The 16234-nt window shown below is 38.9% G+C and overlaps 1 protein-coding gene across 1 annotated transcript in view; it reads right to left on the minus strand.

The window, feature by feature from the left end:
- LOC137290327 (receptor-type tyrosine-protein phosphatase kappa-like) overlaps positions 1-16234 on the minus strand; it is a 131668-nt gene that overhangs the window by 115070 nt on the left and 364 nt on the right. The window lies entirely within an intron of this gene.

Raw genomic sequence — 16234 nt, forward strand, 5'->3', positions numbered from 1 at the left:
GATCCAAAAATCGGCCAAGACCTAATAATATACATCTTGCGATTCTCAAAATTTTGTGTAACATTACATACAGTAATGCTCAGGGCTTGGCGTGACCAGCCGATTGGTTGAATCGGGCCCATTCAACCACCCGTCTAGGTGAAGTCAGGGCCGAAGTGGTGTGTTGAGCAACAGGAACACTGGTCTTGCTCCCATTGCCCTCAACCACCAGGATCCCCTCCTCCACCGACACAGGGCCGCAACTCACGGCAAACGGGTTGGTGGACCAAATATCCCCCGGGTTCACTACGGGGGTGTCGGCGAGCTCTTGGCATTACCCAGCACCCACCACGGGGAGGTGGCTCGTCACGGGTGCCCATGGAGAATGGAAGAAGGGGGGATATACGAGGAACAAAGAGTAAGGGTTATATGTAAGTTAAGACGAACGGCAACAGCCTGATGATTGGTTTTAAGAGGAACAGGGCTATGAATAATACCATGTCTCACCAGTATGGAATATCTACCAGTGGCTTTGTCACCAGAAGGTGAAAAAGAATGATAAGACTGATATTTACGCAATTCGGACTGATCTGTTTGCTTCAAGTACGTTTCTTGAAAACTAAATGCTGATGGTATAAAATCCTGTGCTAGTAATTGTACTTCATTAACATTGGTCCTAAGTCCTCTGCAATTCCATTGGATTAAGGAGTTATTGTTCAATTTATAGCAGGTGGTAGTACTGGGGACCTACTTTTCCTCTTCCGAGGCGAACTGCTTCTATTTCGCGCACGTGGATGAGAAGAGACGTCCATGTCTTCTAAAAGTTGAAACTTGTTATAGATTTGTACAGGATCACGTGATCCCTTTTGAACTCGATGAGATTTTTGTCTGTAATCCAATTTTTGACAAGGATTTTTCACAACAGGAGATATTGTTTGTGATTCAGCCTGGCAAGCTGATGTTGCTTGGTGTTTAACAACAGTAAAATCTGATGCAATTAAAGTGTGTTTGTCAGCTTTAACCCAGGTGATATGTGTCTGACATGCAGTTGACAGAACAGACTTAGTATTGGGGCGAGCAAGAAATGCTGAATATGGTACACATGATGACTGAGAGGAGGCTACATTAACTAAACGTTTTGCCTCATGATATGTGACATTCTTTTGGATTTCGATTTTGACAATTTCACGTTTCCAAGACAATTGACACATTTTGAAACAGTCAGAACCATCGTGATCATCTTTACCACATCTATAGCATGTTGCACGATTTCTGCAGGATTGGGCACCGTGACCAAACGTTTGACACCGTAACAAAGAAGTGGGTTTGAAATATAGTGTTCCACTTCGATGTTGCACTATCCAGCCTTTATGTACTTTGGGTGTGTCGGTTGAGAAAAAGAAATAATTTGTTTGTATTTAAAGTTTCCCCATTTTTTCTTAAACGTGAATCTTTTAACATGAGTGACTCCTTGGTTTGGCAGTTCAGTAACTATTTCCTTTTCACTCATGGGGGCAAGCCAGCGGTCTCTGTCCCTCAAGATGCCCTTGCTGCTGTTCAAGGACTTGTGAGGAGAAACTGAAACTTCAGTATTTGCAAGCTGTTTTGTGGCTATGAGGGTAGCTGATTGTTTTGCTGTTTTACACTCTATGAAGAGAAACCCTGATGTAATTTTTCTAACAGCTTGGACATCACGAGCAAGTCCATAAATTGCTTTTGATGTGGCAAACGGATTTAGCTTTAGTGGTTCACCATCAGTTGAAGGTTCAACCAAAAATCTACTCCATGTATCTGGTTGTATGTTTGTGATATTTTCCTCATCAGAGAACAAACACTCATTTAGTGCTCGTTTATGTTTTTTGGGTTGTGCCATGGTTAATAATAGAAAGTTCACCATCTCAGCCCTCCACCCTCCACCGAGTATCACATGGACAATGCTATACACCAGTGGGTCTCCGACTGGCAGCACCGGGGATACTGAAATGGTATACTCCAGCAGAAGAATAATAGAAAATTAGTCGATCTACCAGACTGGCCCATGAGCCACCGCCTTCTGGGCATTAGACTCTAGGCAAAGTTAATAACATCACTTTTCAAATCTACAAGTGTTATATGAGTGAAACGCCAAGACTAAAATGGAAACAATACAAAATCAATTTTGTGCAATTACATAATCCACGGTTGCAGGCCCCTATTGCCCTCAACCACCAGGATCCCCTCCTCCACCGACACAGGGCCGCAACCCAAGGCAAACGGGTTGGTGGACCAAATATTCCCCCGAGTTCACTACAGGGGTGTTGGCGAGCTCTTGGCGTTACCCAGCACCCACCACGAGGAGGTGGTTCGCCACGGGTGCCTCGACATTTGAAGGACGATGATAAATTATTAACAGATAAGGGTGACATTGCCAATAATTTTGGTAAAACTCGCTCTTCATCCAACTATGTCCCTGGGTTTCAGAAGCAGCAGAAACAACAGGAAAAGTAACAAATTAATTTTAGATCAGACAGTGAAGAAGACTACAATTAATTATCAACTATGAACTGCCCTTGAGTAGGCTCATGATACAGCAACGGGGCATGATAATATACACTGTCAGCTACTGAAGTATTTACTTCAATCATGTTTGGCAACCCCTTTAAATATATATAACCTATTGTGTCTGAAAAACCATGGAACTAATGGTAAATAATAGATTAACATGGTGTCTTGAAACCAATAACCGTATTACAAATAATCAATGAGGCTTCAGGAAAAATTGTAGTACCATCGATCATTTGTTACGTTTAGAATAAGAAAAATCATATAATAACATCTCGTATCAATATTGTTTGATCTTGTGAAAGCATAGGATACCACATGGAAGCATGGTATTTAAAGGATTTACATGATTTTGGTTTGAGATGCCGTTTACCTCTTTATATATCCCAGTTGTTAAAGGACAGACAGTTTCAAGTCCGAGTGGGTTCAGCCTTGCCTGATCATTATAATCAGGATCAGGATGTCCCACAAGACAGAATTTCATCTGTCACACATTTATCATGAAGATCCATATCCGTGGCTTTAAATTATTCAATAGATGGATTTCTGTGTCCAAAGTATGGACATGGTGTCAATAGCTGCACAAATTCCGTAACATGCACTCACTGCGGTGAAAAAATCATGTAACTGAAAATTGTGATAGTAACTTTAGAATCTGCACAAACTGCTCGGGCACTCATTCATCTTTTTCTAAAGACTGTCCATTATGGAAACAACTAATGGAGATAAATAAAATTCACATCACAAGAAATATTAGTTTTGCCGATGCAGAAAAATCTTGTTCAGACTCCAGAACCAAGGGAGTCATATGCCTCAGTTACTCAAGCATCCACTGGAACGAATAAAAAAGAAAATGTACCTATGTCCACTGTTTCCACATCATGCCAAATTGATTTGACATGGGTTGACACGGATACACCTGAGGTATACTCACCACACAAGTCAATGCAAACTGTTGAATCACAATCAAAAACACCAGTCACAGTTGAAGATCAATCTCGGTTATCGTCGAGAGACACATCATCCTCACAGTCTACCCCACATCTCTCAAAAGCCAAAGTGGAAACAAACAATGATTCTTCTGAGAAATATCACAGTGGCAGACGACAAGGTCCAGGCATACAATAGCTTTGGATCTCTTGAAGCCATGGAAGTGTCTGAAAACATCTAACAGAGGGCACATAGTCCGTCACCGTAACGAAAATCAAGGGGTAGATCGTCAAGTAACCCCCAAGAGAAATAGTTTCTTCGAGCATTATACAATGAAACTCCAGATGCCTTAAAAGCAATTTGCATGAGCTATATCTACTGGACCAAGATTTTAACCCCCACCAATCTGATTACAAGAAACGCATCTCAGGCAGACAGACAGTTTAAACGTTCGTCAGTTCAGGGTAAATCATTAGTAGTCTCCTGCTGGTAATAGGGCCACTGGAGGGTCATCCATTCTTGTCAGAAATTGCGTTATCCACAACCATGCGACACTAAAAACAAACCCACAGGCAGTTGCAGTGCGATTTACATTGAACAGTACACTTACTCTGTGTTTATTGTACATTCCGCCATCATCAGCTCTTATTCTGGCTGATCTTCAATCTCTCTATGATGAACTCCCTAAACCATGTGTACGCACTGGCGATCTGCATGGCCACAATCCACTCTGGGTGGAATGCGACCACAAACACTAAAGGTAAAGTTCTTGAGGCTAACTCAATGAATTTGAGTGGCTAGTCTATGATGACCCTTGTGGAAGAGACCATTTTCCTACCTTAAACGTGTCACCCGATGTGATACCCTTTCCATCATCCAGATAGAATTTTAAAAGGCTAAGTGGCCTTTATATGCCATGCAATGTGCTGACAAACTTAAACCTGAACATTTTATTGACGTTCCTGATGCTATCAAATCTTTTTCTGATCAACTGAATTCCATAGCAGATGAGTGTATCCCAATGTCCTCTGCTGTTCCACACATTTGAAAACCATGGTTCAACAACGAAAGCAAACAAACTAGGAAGGCAGGGGAAAAAAGTAGAACATTATTTTTGGCGCCAATTTAAACAATCTTAACATTCTACATGCCAAAGGGCGGCGAACCTTAAAACTGAATAAACGCCACTCTCGGAAAAAATATGTCTGCAAAATACATTCTCAAACGCCAATGTCTCAAGTGTGGAACATGGTACAGAAAATCAAAGGTAAAGGCGCTAAATCTAGTGTCCATCATCTGAAACATGGAGATTAAGTGCATACTGATCAATCAGATATTGCGAATATTGCTTCCTCTTCTAGCTATGTGCCTAATTTCTAACAATACCAAAAACAACAATCTTCCTAGCTTGTTTGCAATCTTGTCAATCGTTTTTGATCTTGAAAAGGCATATGACACTACGTGGAAATATGGCATTTTAAGAGATTTACATGACTTCAGACTGCAAGGCTCTTTGCCTGAATTTACAACCAACTTTTCAGAAGACAGACAATATCAAGTCCGTCTGATCATTACAATCAGGATCAGGGTGTTCCACAAGGCAGTATTTTGTCTGTCCCACTTTTAAGTATAAAGACGGTTTATCCAAAAGTTTTACATGATTCAGTTGATGGATCCTTATTTGAGGATGATTTTAATATTTCCTGTCGCGATACAAATATGGCCTACTATTGAAATGCAGTTATATTTAAACAAGATTAATAAGTGGTTTCTTGAAAACGGCGTTAGATTTTCTAAATCGAAAACTAAGTGCATGCGTATTTGTGGTAAATACAAAGCACATAAAGACCCTGAACTCTCTGCAGATGGCTCGTACATCAAAGTAGTCAAGGAGGCCAAGTTCTTGGGATTAATTTTTGTCTCACATTTAACATTTCTGCCTCATATTAACTCCCTTAAAACTAAATGCCTGAAGGCACTTGACTTGCTGAAAGCGATTTCAAACTCTAAATGGGAAGATGATCAAGCTACCCTCCTCCATCTATATCGATCATTGGTCCGTTCTAATCTTGATTAGATTCTGTCCACCATCAAGGTCTAAGACTTTGTCTTTTATAACCTCTCGACATCTATGCAGATGAACCATCTCTTTCACAACGTTGTATAAAATTATCTTTACAATCTATCACAAAACTATACTCTAACGAATCTAATCTTGCATATAAATGATCCAATGACAGTGGTACAACCTACGGCGTCAACGTCCCTGCATTCGTCTGTAAATAAGGGTTTGTAATTGTTATATTTGGGTTTGTTGTAGTTGATGATATTCTTGTCTAAATTGTAAGTCATTTGTTTCTGATTTTTTTAATGTAGTTAATGGTAGGTCACCCTGTGGCCTAACCAATTACCAAGTGAGAAGACAGAAGACGGAAAGGAGCTATATGTTCCAGTTCAATGCAGGCCGAAGAAAGATATGGTTTAATTCCGTGCCCTTGAGGCGATTTCCTGTTGTATAAATCCTCAGTAAGTGGATTGAAAACACAATTATAGACACGGTTAGATTCATTAGCGCACAATTTGGTTATGTATTGTAAAGACAATTTTGTACCGCGTTTTATATGAGATTGTTCAGTGGCCTCAACGTAAAGACTGTCAACAGGTGAAGTCCTGAGAGACCTAATGGTGGTGGACAGAATCACGTAGTTTCGGGTTGCTTTTGCAAACTCCGCTGTATACGATCGATCCATAGTCAACTTTAGATCGCACCAGTTACCTATATAAGTGAAGGAGTAGTAGTTTGATCCACTCCCCACTTTGACTTGGAGACAACCTTTCACAAATCGAGCGCCTTCAGGCAATATGTGGCAGAAATGTCAAATGGGAATAAAAAATAAGACTCAAGAACTTGGCCTCCTTTAAAACTTTGATGGATGTCTTCTTTGAGTGGCATTTTAGAAGTTGGGAGTACAAGATTTGACAAACTTAATGGATAACAACTTCTCTATTACGATATTGCGACGTTTCGGTACAGATTCTTTCACTGTTTCCGTATCAGTTCATAAATCATTATTACTACTACATATCACACATAATTAGAAAGGTATAATCATGCTGTTTATGCAACTGGAATGTATTTTTATTATATTATTCAAAGAATACGACGTAAATATGTTAATATTTAATGAAAAGTCAAGCTTACATATTTATAATGGCCAGATAAACCACGAAGGGAGCAAAACAGGCAGCGATATTTTTTTTCTCCATTTGTACCATGTCATAGTATCCCCTTACCTTCATCCACTGATATTTTCATTTTAACGTAATCGGAAAATTATAATAAAAAGATTTAAAAATAATATGTATGGTCGCTGATGTCAATGGCTTTTGACTGTGTAACGTTATGCAATAACGGGAAACACCTCTGATTTGGATTTTTTTTACGAGTGCCATGTGAGGCAATGTATTTGATGACGGGTATCGTTCAAAAGCTCTGGGCTTCTACATGATCACTGTACCCTTGCCAAGAGTAGGTTCACAGTTGTAAGAAGCGATTTTATTGGATAAAGACTGGTTTCTAATGACGCTTTCCTGCCACATTCTGCTATCAAGATAGTACACGTGACCTAAGACAGCCAACCATATTGCTGCAACGGATACCGACCTAAACGAAAACTTTTAGATTTAGGCGAATGTCTTGCATGAGATCACACTATCCTAAACGTGATACGCAAAAAGCTCCACCTGCACGTATATCATGGAATTAAGTGGACATATCGATGTAGGTTGTGACCAATGACAATAATGCTTCATGCAAATATTTTAGCCTGAAACATCGTGTCCGTGCGCGATGTTCGAGGCGACGGAAGCCGAAATGTTACCCAGTCGCTCAAAAAGATGGAAATAGTAATTTTTAATGTATGTTTGACAACTGTGATGAGTACTTCGTTGGTTTTATTTTTCAGGTACTTCAATTTGTCAATTATCATCTGGAAAGATTGTTACCAGTCTACTGTTATGTGTATATATACTACAACCCTTTAGTTTACCCTCACTTCACCCGAAGAAGAGACTAGAATCTGTCTCGAAACGTTGTGACCTTATATAATAAATAAGTTGAACATAAAGCACTTTTAGTTTGATTTCTCCAACTTCTAAATGCCTTTGAAAGAACGAAAGCATGTTCTCGTCACGATATGGCTGAAATGTTAATTTGAAGTGACTCACTCAGTCATATGGTCATGTAAAACGATCTAAACAGGTTGACCATGATAAACTCTATGTGATGTTTAGATAGTGACAGTGAGTTAATATTTAACGTCACATCGGCAATATTGCAGCCATATTGTGACGTGAACATGTTACATATTGAAATGAAGACGTGCATATAGTAAAAACCTGTCAACGAAGGACAGTAAAATGACTAGATTATCACATTGAGAATATAAAACTAGCGTCGAAATCTAAAAAATAATAGAACAATACAAACCAATTTGGACATCACAATGTAAAATTGGGCTATAGATTGCCAACAACTGAAGGTAGATCACCACACTAGGGACCATGGGGACTTACAGTACCTCAGCTTCCTGTATGGACCGTAGCTGGATTTACACCATCCCTTCAGCCATTAGCAATTTGGACAATGCTAGCCATACATTAAAATAACAAATATACTACAATTAAAAACTATTGGTAAATTTAAATTGACAAGGAAAGTATTGGGACTTACGTACCTTCTCCGGGGGACAATAATTTTACACTACTTCAACCCCCTTCGAGGGTACAGCCACAATCAAAGTTACTAACATAAACTGCCAAGCATTAAAATACAACTATATACAGAACATATTAATCAAAATTCAACAAGAAAATCTATTTCTTTTAAAAAACCAATGATTAAAGGACAATTAACCGTGTTAAAAAGATCATGAAGTGTTTTCACATTGAAATATTTATCCCTTGTGATGGAGAATTCAACACAGTCAAGCAGGATATGCTTGACTGTAACTCTCTCATCAGAAGGGATGCAAAACGGAGGATCTTCACCTTTCAACAGGTACGCATGGGTATACCTTGTGTGGCCAATACGACATCGTCGCATGATGACCTCTTCAAATCTCGACTGACAACCCAAGTGGGTATATCCAATATACGGTTTTATGGCGTGTACTTTATTTCTTCCCACTTGGGTGTCCCATTTCTTCTGCTCAGATCACGGATGTAAGTTCTAACGCAAGCTTTGAAATCAGAGTAAGGGATAAGAAGTGGTGTAATAGATTTGTTGAGTGCTGCCTTGGCAGCAAGATCGGCCATTGTATTTCCAGAAATGCCTACGTGGCTGGGCAACCAACAAAAGACGATGTCGCATTGGCCAGTAGCAAGATTATTATACAATTCAATAATCTCAATTAAAAGTGGATGTTTACAAGACACATTTTTTATAGCCTGAAGGCAAGAAAGAGAATCAGAATAGATTATATACTGTTTATGTTTAGGATGTCGTTGAATATACTTAAGAGCTGTTAATATCGCGTTTGCTTCTGCAGTAAAAATAGAGCTTTTATCTGGTATTCTAAAAGATATTGTCCTGGATCCAATGACAGTGGCACAAGCCACTGTGCCATCGTCCTTGGATCCATCTGTAAATATGAATTTGTAATTGGTATATTTGTTTTTAAGTTGATAATATTCTTGTTCATATTGTAAGCCATTGGTTTCTGATTTTTTAAATGAGGTCAATGTTAGGTCGACTTGTGGTCTCACCAACTGCCATGGAGGAGAAGAAAGAAGTGGCGAAGGAGCTATATTGTCCAGCTCAATACCAGCAGCAGCAATAAATGGCTTAATTCTGAGCCCAAGAGGCGGGACAAGAGAAGACTTTTTGTTATACAAATCCTCATAAAGAGGGTTAAAGACACAGTCAAATGCAGGATTTGACTCAGTAGAAAATAATTTGGTAATATATTCTTTATACGACGGTGGTTAAGAGAAGGTTCATCGGCCTCAACGTACAGACTGTCAACAGGAGAAGTTCGAAAAGACCCAAGACAAAGTCTTAGGCCCTGGTGGTGGACGGAATCAAGTAATTTTAGGTTGCTCTGACAGGCTCCACCATAGACGATCGAGCCATAATCAAGTTTCGATCGTACCAACGATCTATATAAGTGAAGGAGGGTAGTTTGATCCCCTCCCCATTTTGAATTTGAAACAACCTTTAATAAATCAAGTGCCTTCAGGCATTTTGCTTTTAGATATTTAATATGAGGCAGAAACGTCAAATGTGAATCGAAAATGAGACCTAAGAACTTAGCTTCCTTGACAACTTTGATGGGGGTGCCACTTAAAAACAGTTCTGGATCTTTATGGGGTTTGTATTGACGGCAAAAGTGTATACAATTGGTTTTTGATTTAGAAAATTTGAAGCCGTTTTCAAGACACCACTTATCTATTTTATTTAAACACATCTGCAGTTGCCGCTCAATAGTATGCATACTTTTTCCGCGGCAAGAAATATTAAAATCATCCACAAAGAGTGATCCATCTATTGAATCATTTAAAACCTTGGATAAACTATTGATCTTTATACTAAACAATGTGACAGACAAAATACTACCTTGCGGGACACCCTGATCCTGACTGTAATAATCAGACAGGGTAGAGCCCACGCGGACTTGAAATTGCCTGTCATTTAAAAAGTTGGAGATACATTGAGGCAAACGGCCTCGTAAGCCAAAGTCATGTAAATCTTTTAAAATTCCATGTTTCCATGTCGTGTCGTAAGCTTTTTCTAAATCGAAAAAGATCGACACTGCATGTTGTTTATTAATAAGGGCATTTTTGACAAAAGATTCCAAGTGCACTAAATGATCGACAGTACTTCTATTTTTACGAAAACCACATTGTATATCTGTAATTAGGTTATTGGTTTCCAAGTACCAAACAAGTCGATTATTTATCATGCGCTCCATGGTCTTACAAACGCAGCTTGTTAGCGAAATTGGCCGATAATTCGATGGATTGGTATGATCACGTCCAGGTTTCGGTGTGGGAACAACAATAGCATCACGCCATGATGAAGGAAATGATCCAGATGTCCAAATGTCATCAAAAATATGTAAGAGCGTCTCTAAACATGATTCAGGTAAGTGCTTCAGGAGTTGATAATGTATGTTATCAGCTCCTGTGTCAGTATCATGAGCCTGGTCAAGGGCAGTATGGAGTTCGTTAATTGAAAATACCTCATTATAATCTTCACCATTATCGGAAGTGAAATTGGTAGATTTCTTTTCTTGTTGTTTTTGATACTTTTGGAATTGAGGTTCATAATTAGTTGAAGAAGAATGTTTGGCCAATGTTTCACCAAGCTTATTAGCAATATCGGATTTATTTGTTAGTAGCTGGTTTCCGTCTTTTAGCTGGTGAATGCTAGCTTGAGAACCCTTACCCTTGATCTTCTGGATCATATTCCACACTTTCGAAATTGGGGTACGTGCATTGATTTTAGAGATATATGTTCGCCAAGATTGGCGTTTATTTTGCTTAAAAGTCCGCCGTGCTTTTGCGTTTAAAAGTTTAAATTTGTACAAGTTATGGACTGTGGGATGGCGACGGAAATAATGTTCGGCCTTCTTCCGTGCCTTTCTGGCCTGTTTGCAGGTAGCATTAAACCATGGTTTTCGAATGTGTGGGTTCATAGAGGACTTAGGAATACATTCATCGGCTATCTTTTTCAGCTCATCAGAAAATAATTGTATAGGGTCAGAGACATCAATAAACACATCTGATTTTAAATTATTAATGGCAAGCATTTCAAATAAAGACCAGTTGGCCTTATTAAAATTCCATTTTGTGGAGGGAGGGACATCTGAAGGAGTTACAGGGTTTAGAATGGTAGGGAAGTGATCGCTCCCACAGAGGTCCACGTGAACGGACCAGTCAAATTCGTTTAGCAGTTGTGCGTCTGTAATCGATAAATCAAGAGCAGAGTAAGTACCAGTACCGGGATGTAAATATGTTTGGGAGCCATCATTAAATACACATAAGCTGTTATTAGAAATGAAATCTTCGAGGAGCTTCCCCTTAGTATTGTTCTGAGAACTACCCCAAAGTGGATTATGTCCATTTAAATCCCCCATGATAACGCAGGGCTTTGGGAGCTGGTCATAGAGAGCTTGAAGTTCAGATTGTTGGAGAGATGAAGACGGTGGAAGATAAAGAGAACACAATGTAAAAACAATATGTAAAGCTACTCTGACGGCAGCAGCTTGAAGAGGAGTAGTAAGGTTGATAGGGCTATGGATGACACCTCGTTTCATTAGGATTGATGTACCACCAGTGGCTTTAGCTCCATGAGGTGAAAAGACATTATAAGAAGTATAGCCTCTGACATCAAACTTGTCAGTGTCTTTGAAGTACGTTTCTTGTAAGCATATAGCCGATGGATTAAAATCTTGAATTAAGAGCTGTAAATCAGTGAAATTATTCCTAAGACCTCTACAGTTCCACTGAACTAATGTACTTTTAGACATTAAGGTGGAGTTATAGGAGATCGCTCACGGTCTTTCTTCTTCGGAGAATGACTCCGGGAACGGGTGCTCTGAGGAGAGGATACATCCATGTCCTCTAGCACGCCAAACTTATTGAAGAGAAAAGCATTATTTTTCTGTGCTTTGGGCACACGATCTGAACGTTGCTTTTGCTTGGAATAGTTTACATTTGGATTTGTTTTCTTTTCATTTGAATGATGATCAGTTTGTGACGCAGATGTCCGTTGAGATGATGTTGAGCATTAGTAGACAGTAATAACGGAGCAGAGGATTCAGTCCATGTGTATTCTGTCTGGCAACCCACTGTATTAACTGAAATGGTTCGTGGGGCTGTATTAGAAGCTGGAATAGAAGCGGAAACAGTAGCAGCATAGGATGGCCCTGGAGTTTCTTGGGCAAGAACAATCTTTTTTGCATCCTGGAAAGAGATATTGCGTTCATATTTGACGCGTGAAATTTTGGATTGCTGTTTCCACACTGGGCAGTCTTTAGATGAAGAAGGATGATTGCCTGAACAATTGACACAAGAAGGGGATTTGTCACACAATGCACTGTTTTCACATGTTCCGCCACATCGATGACAAGCAGCTGGGTTTCGGCATGATTTAGATCCGTGTCCATACTTTTGACAACAGTAACATCTCAGTGGATTTGGAATAAATGCATCGACCCTTAGATGACAATAACCTGCTTTTAGCGAGTCCGGACGCGTTGGAACACCGAAAGTGAATAAATAAGTGTTAGTATTTTTAATTTCATTGTTTTTCCTGAGAGTAAAACGTTTCACATCAATAACACCTTGCGAATGTAGCTCTGAAAGAATGTCACACACATTCATATCTGAGAGGCATTGACCAACATCGCGGACAATGCCTTTACAGGTGTTTAAAGTTCTATGAGGTGAAACCTCAATAGGAACGTTAGCTAGTGAATTTGCAGAAAGGAGGATATGTGATTGGATTTGTTTTTTGCATTCGATAGTAAATGTCCCGATCTAAGCTTTTTTATCTCTTTGACGTCACCAGCTAATCCTTCAATGCCCTTTGCAATGGCAAAGGGATTTAACTTGAGAGGACTGCCATCAGGAGAACACATAACAAGATAACGTGCCCAATGATCAAGTTTGTTTTGAGATAGTAAAATATCATCATCAGAAGAACAAGAATCATCCGATTCGTGTGAACGTTTTTTTTTTGTGGGGGTGCCATGGTTATAGCAAATATGATTCACCCTCCTAGCTCCCCACCCACCATGGAGTGTCTACATGGACGATGCCTTATGTCAGTGGGTCTCCAGCAGACGGCACCAAGGATACTAGGAGGGTATACTCAAGCAGGAAAAATCTTGAAAAGATAAATCCTACCAGATTGGCCCTTGAGCCATCGCCTTCAGGCATAGGGCTCTAGGCAAAATAATGAGTCAGAAATTATGTTTTTCAACCAACCTTTAGCGCCAAGACAATACAATACATAGTGGAATACATAGTGTTAACAAATAAGGTAATTAAAACTAAAATTGATCTTACATTTTCTCCGTGTGTTATATTTGAGAGGAGTGAGTGAGTGAGTTTACTTTTAAGCCGCATTGAGGCAATGTTCCAGCTATGTGGAGGTGGTCTGTAAATAGTCTGGACGAAACAATCCAGTAATGAACAGCATGAGCATCGATCAGCTAGCCCGACTAAATTATGCCGTTAGTCGCTTCTTATGACAAGCATAGTCGTTGTTTGTAGAAAGCATGGGTTGCTGAAGGCCTCTTCCTTCTACCCCGGACCTTGACAGGTCATATTCGATAGGATGAGATCTATTATGTGATACACATCATTATCCTTTTCACTTGAACAAGAAATTATTGGAGAACCAGTTTCCAGTTTTGGAAAAACTTATGGCTGAACCATGCTTGTGTGGGCTACCCATAAGTAAAAAAATATTATGTTATTTAAATGTAATAGGGCCACATTATCATCGCATCGCACCCGGGTTTATTATCAACCCCTACGGGACTCACTGTCACAACCTCCACAGACGGGTTTATAAACATACGTTGTTGAGATAAAGTGTCGCAGCCAGTATGCATAGGTTTGGGGGACCGTGAGTGAGTCAACATTTGCACACATAGCTTTTTTTCTTAACCTGCCACATTTATAAATGAAACGCAACCCAATCACCCTTTCAGTGAAGTGGTCTTTTGACGTTGCTCTCGTTTTCGTTAACTCTGTATGCATTCATTCACAGACAACGTTTTCTGTCATGAATGACATCCACACAGTAACAAAGCTGGCGATGTAAGCACATTTAGTTTAAATATCTAAATCTAGGTGAATTGATTTAGATAAGCAACTTTGGTTTGAAGTTCTCTATAAATATGTAGTAAACTAACTTTTAAACTAATTTTGTACCGTTCAATGAAGTACGTGGCAAACTCTGAGGTTTATCGGCCATGTCTAACTTTGAAAGTTTCTCGTATTTCCCTTTCATTTCTCCGATGACCCATGCCTTTTCAGTTTTTATTTCAGTACCCCAGGGTTACAGTAACAGATACAGCGATATGGTAAATATGGTTACACTGAGTTAATATTTAACGTCCCACCGGCAACATTCCAGCCATATCGTGACGAGAACATTTTAATCTATACTAATACTAAAATCAATAAATTGTGAACGTAAACACCTGTAATAGAAGGACAATAAAAGCACTAGATATGAACATAAAACTAGCATATAAAACTAAAAAAAGGAATTAAAGAAGACAATACAATATAAAACACCGACAACATATATCACCAACAACTGAAGGTATATCACCATACCGGGGACTGTACATGGTTACATGTTCGTACAAGAACGTACAAGTTCATACAGTTCATACAAGGTAGCTATACTGATGAACAAACTGATGCAAGAGAAGAAAGTGTACTAATGTCTATGAAAGATCATGAAATAATACTTTTACATAACATATTGTACAGAAACCACAGTGTGGTAAATAACACGCTGAGTAGTAGTGATGATAATGATACTAGTGAAGAAAACATTTTGAATATGTGTCATTAGTACAATTAATGGAAAATGGTATATTCATATTTATTAAAGGTTGTCATTTCTTACTGGACGTGTTGGCTCTCACATTCATATTTGCAATGATATTTTTTTCAATTTTCACTAATTTCGTAACTGTATTTAGAAACGAGTCATTGTTAAGTTTTGTTAGTTAATGTTGTTAATGTAAATGATATATTTTTTTCATTTAGAAATCAACAGTGTCTAGCAGGTTTTGAGACACTTGGTGGTCAGTTTCAGTTTGCTTTGTATTTAATGTCTGATAAAAAAAATGTTTAGCTCATTTCTTATTTATATTCCGTCCAGAGTTATTACTATTTATCAATTTATTGATTATTTTATGTGTATAATCTCTGTTCTCCAAGTTGCAAAATTAATTTTATGGTTGTACTCCTTCATACCACATAAGTCATGTTCCTATAAAAAAAGTGTCCCCTACTTTCCTCTTTCATATTTTCAAACTCTCATATAAGTCTTGAGTTGTCTCCAAGTATCTATCTGTTCATTCATATTTTGTTACATTTTGTCACATTTATCCATTTCCTATCAAAGATGAAAATCCTTGTATTTTCAGAAGTAATGTCTATAAGAATAAACCGTTAGAGATCTTTAAGGTCCAAGTCATTGGACCAACATTGTCGTTGATTTGTTCATCATCTGCGTGTTCAATTTTTGTTTCGCAACGATCCCCTGAACATGAGACTCAACTTCATAATGGTATAATAGCAAGGCATTGTATTTCCATTATCCTTTACCTCCTTCTCTGCTAACGTTATGTGAGAGAGATAGTGTGATGACAGAGTGACCAGATTTGTATTCAGGAATAATGATAACTCCAAAGTTATTACCTCATACTAAGAATAAATCAAGACGAGCCTGCTGTCTTGAGTGCTTCCGTCACAATGTATAATATTTTCTTGTATTAGCATACATTTGACACCAAGTTACGAACCAGCGTAGCCGCCACACTCGGGTTTATGAACCAACATTATGGGACACATTGTGCAGACAAATCAATGTGACATCATGGCAATGCTTCCAGCTCTTCATCGCCGTTTGCTTTCTCTAATACCCAGGAGTTCTAATATGCCTGCCATCGACACAATACCAAGGCTGGCGATTACTTCAGACGGGAAGTAATATCGGGTGGTAACATGCGTCAAGCCTAAACAATGA

Source organism: Haliotis asinina, chromosome 7 (assembly GCF_037392515.1).
Source record: "Haliotis asinina isolate JCU_RB_2024 chromosome 7, JCU_Hal_asi_v2, whole genome shotgun sequence".
NCBI lineage: Eukaryota > Metazoa > Mollusca > Gastropoda > Lepetellida > Haliotidae > Haliotis > Haliotis asinina.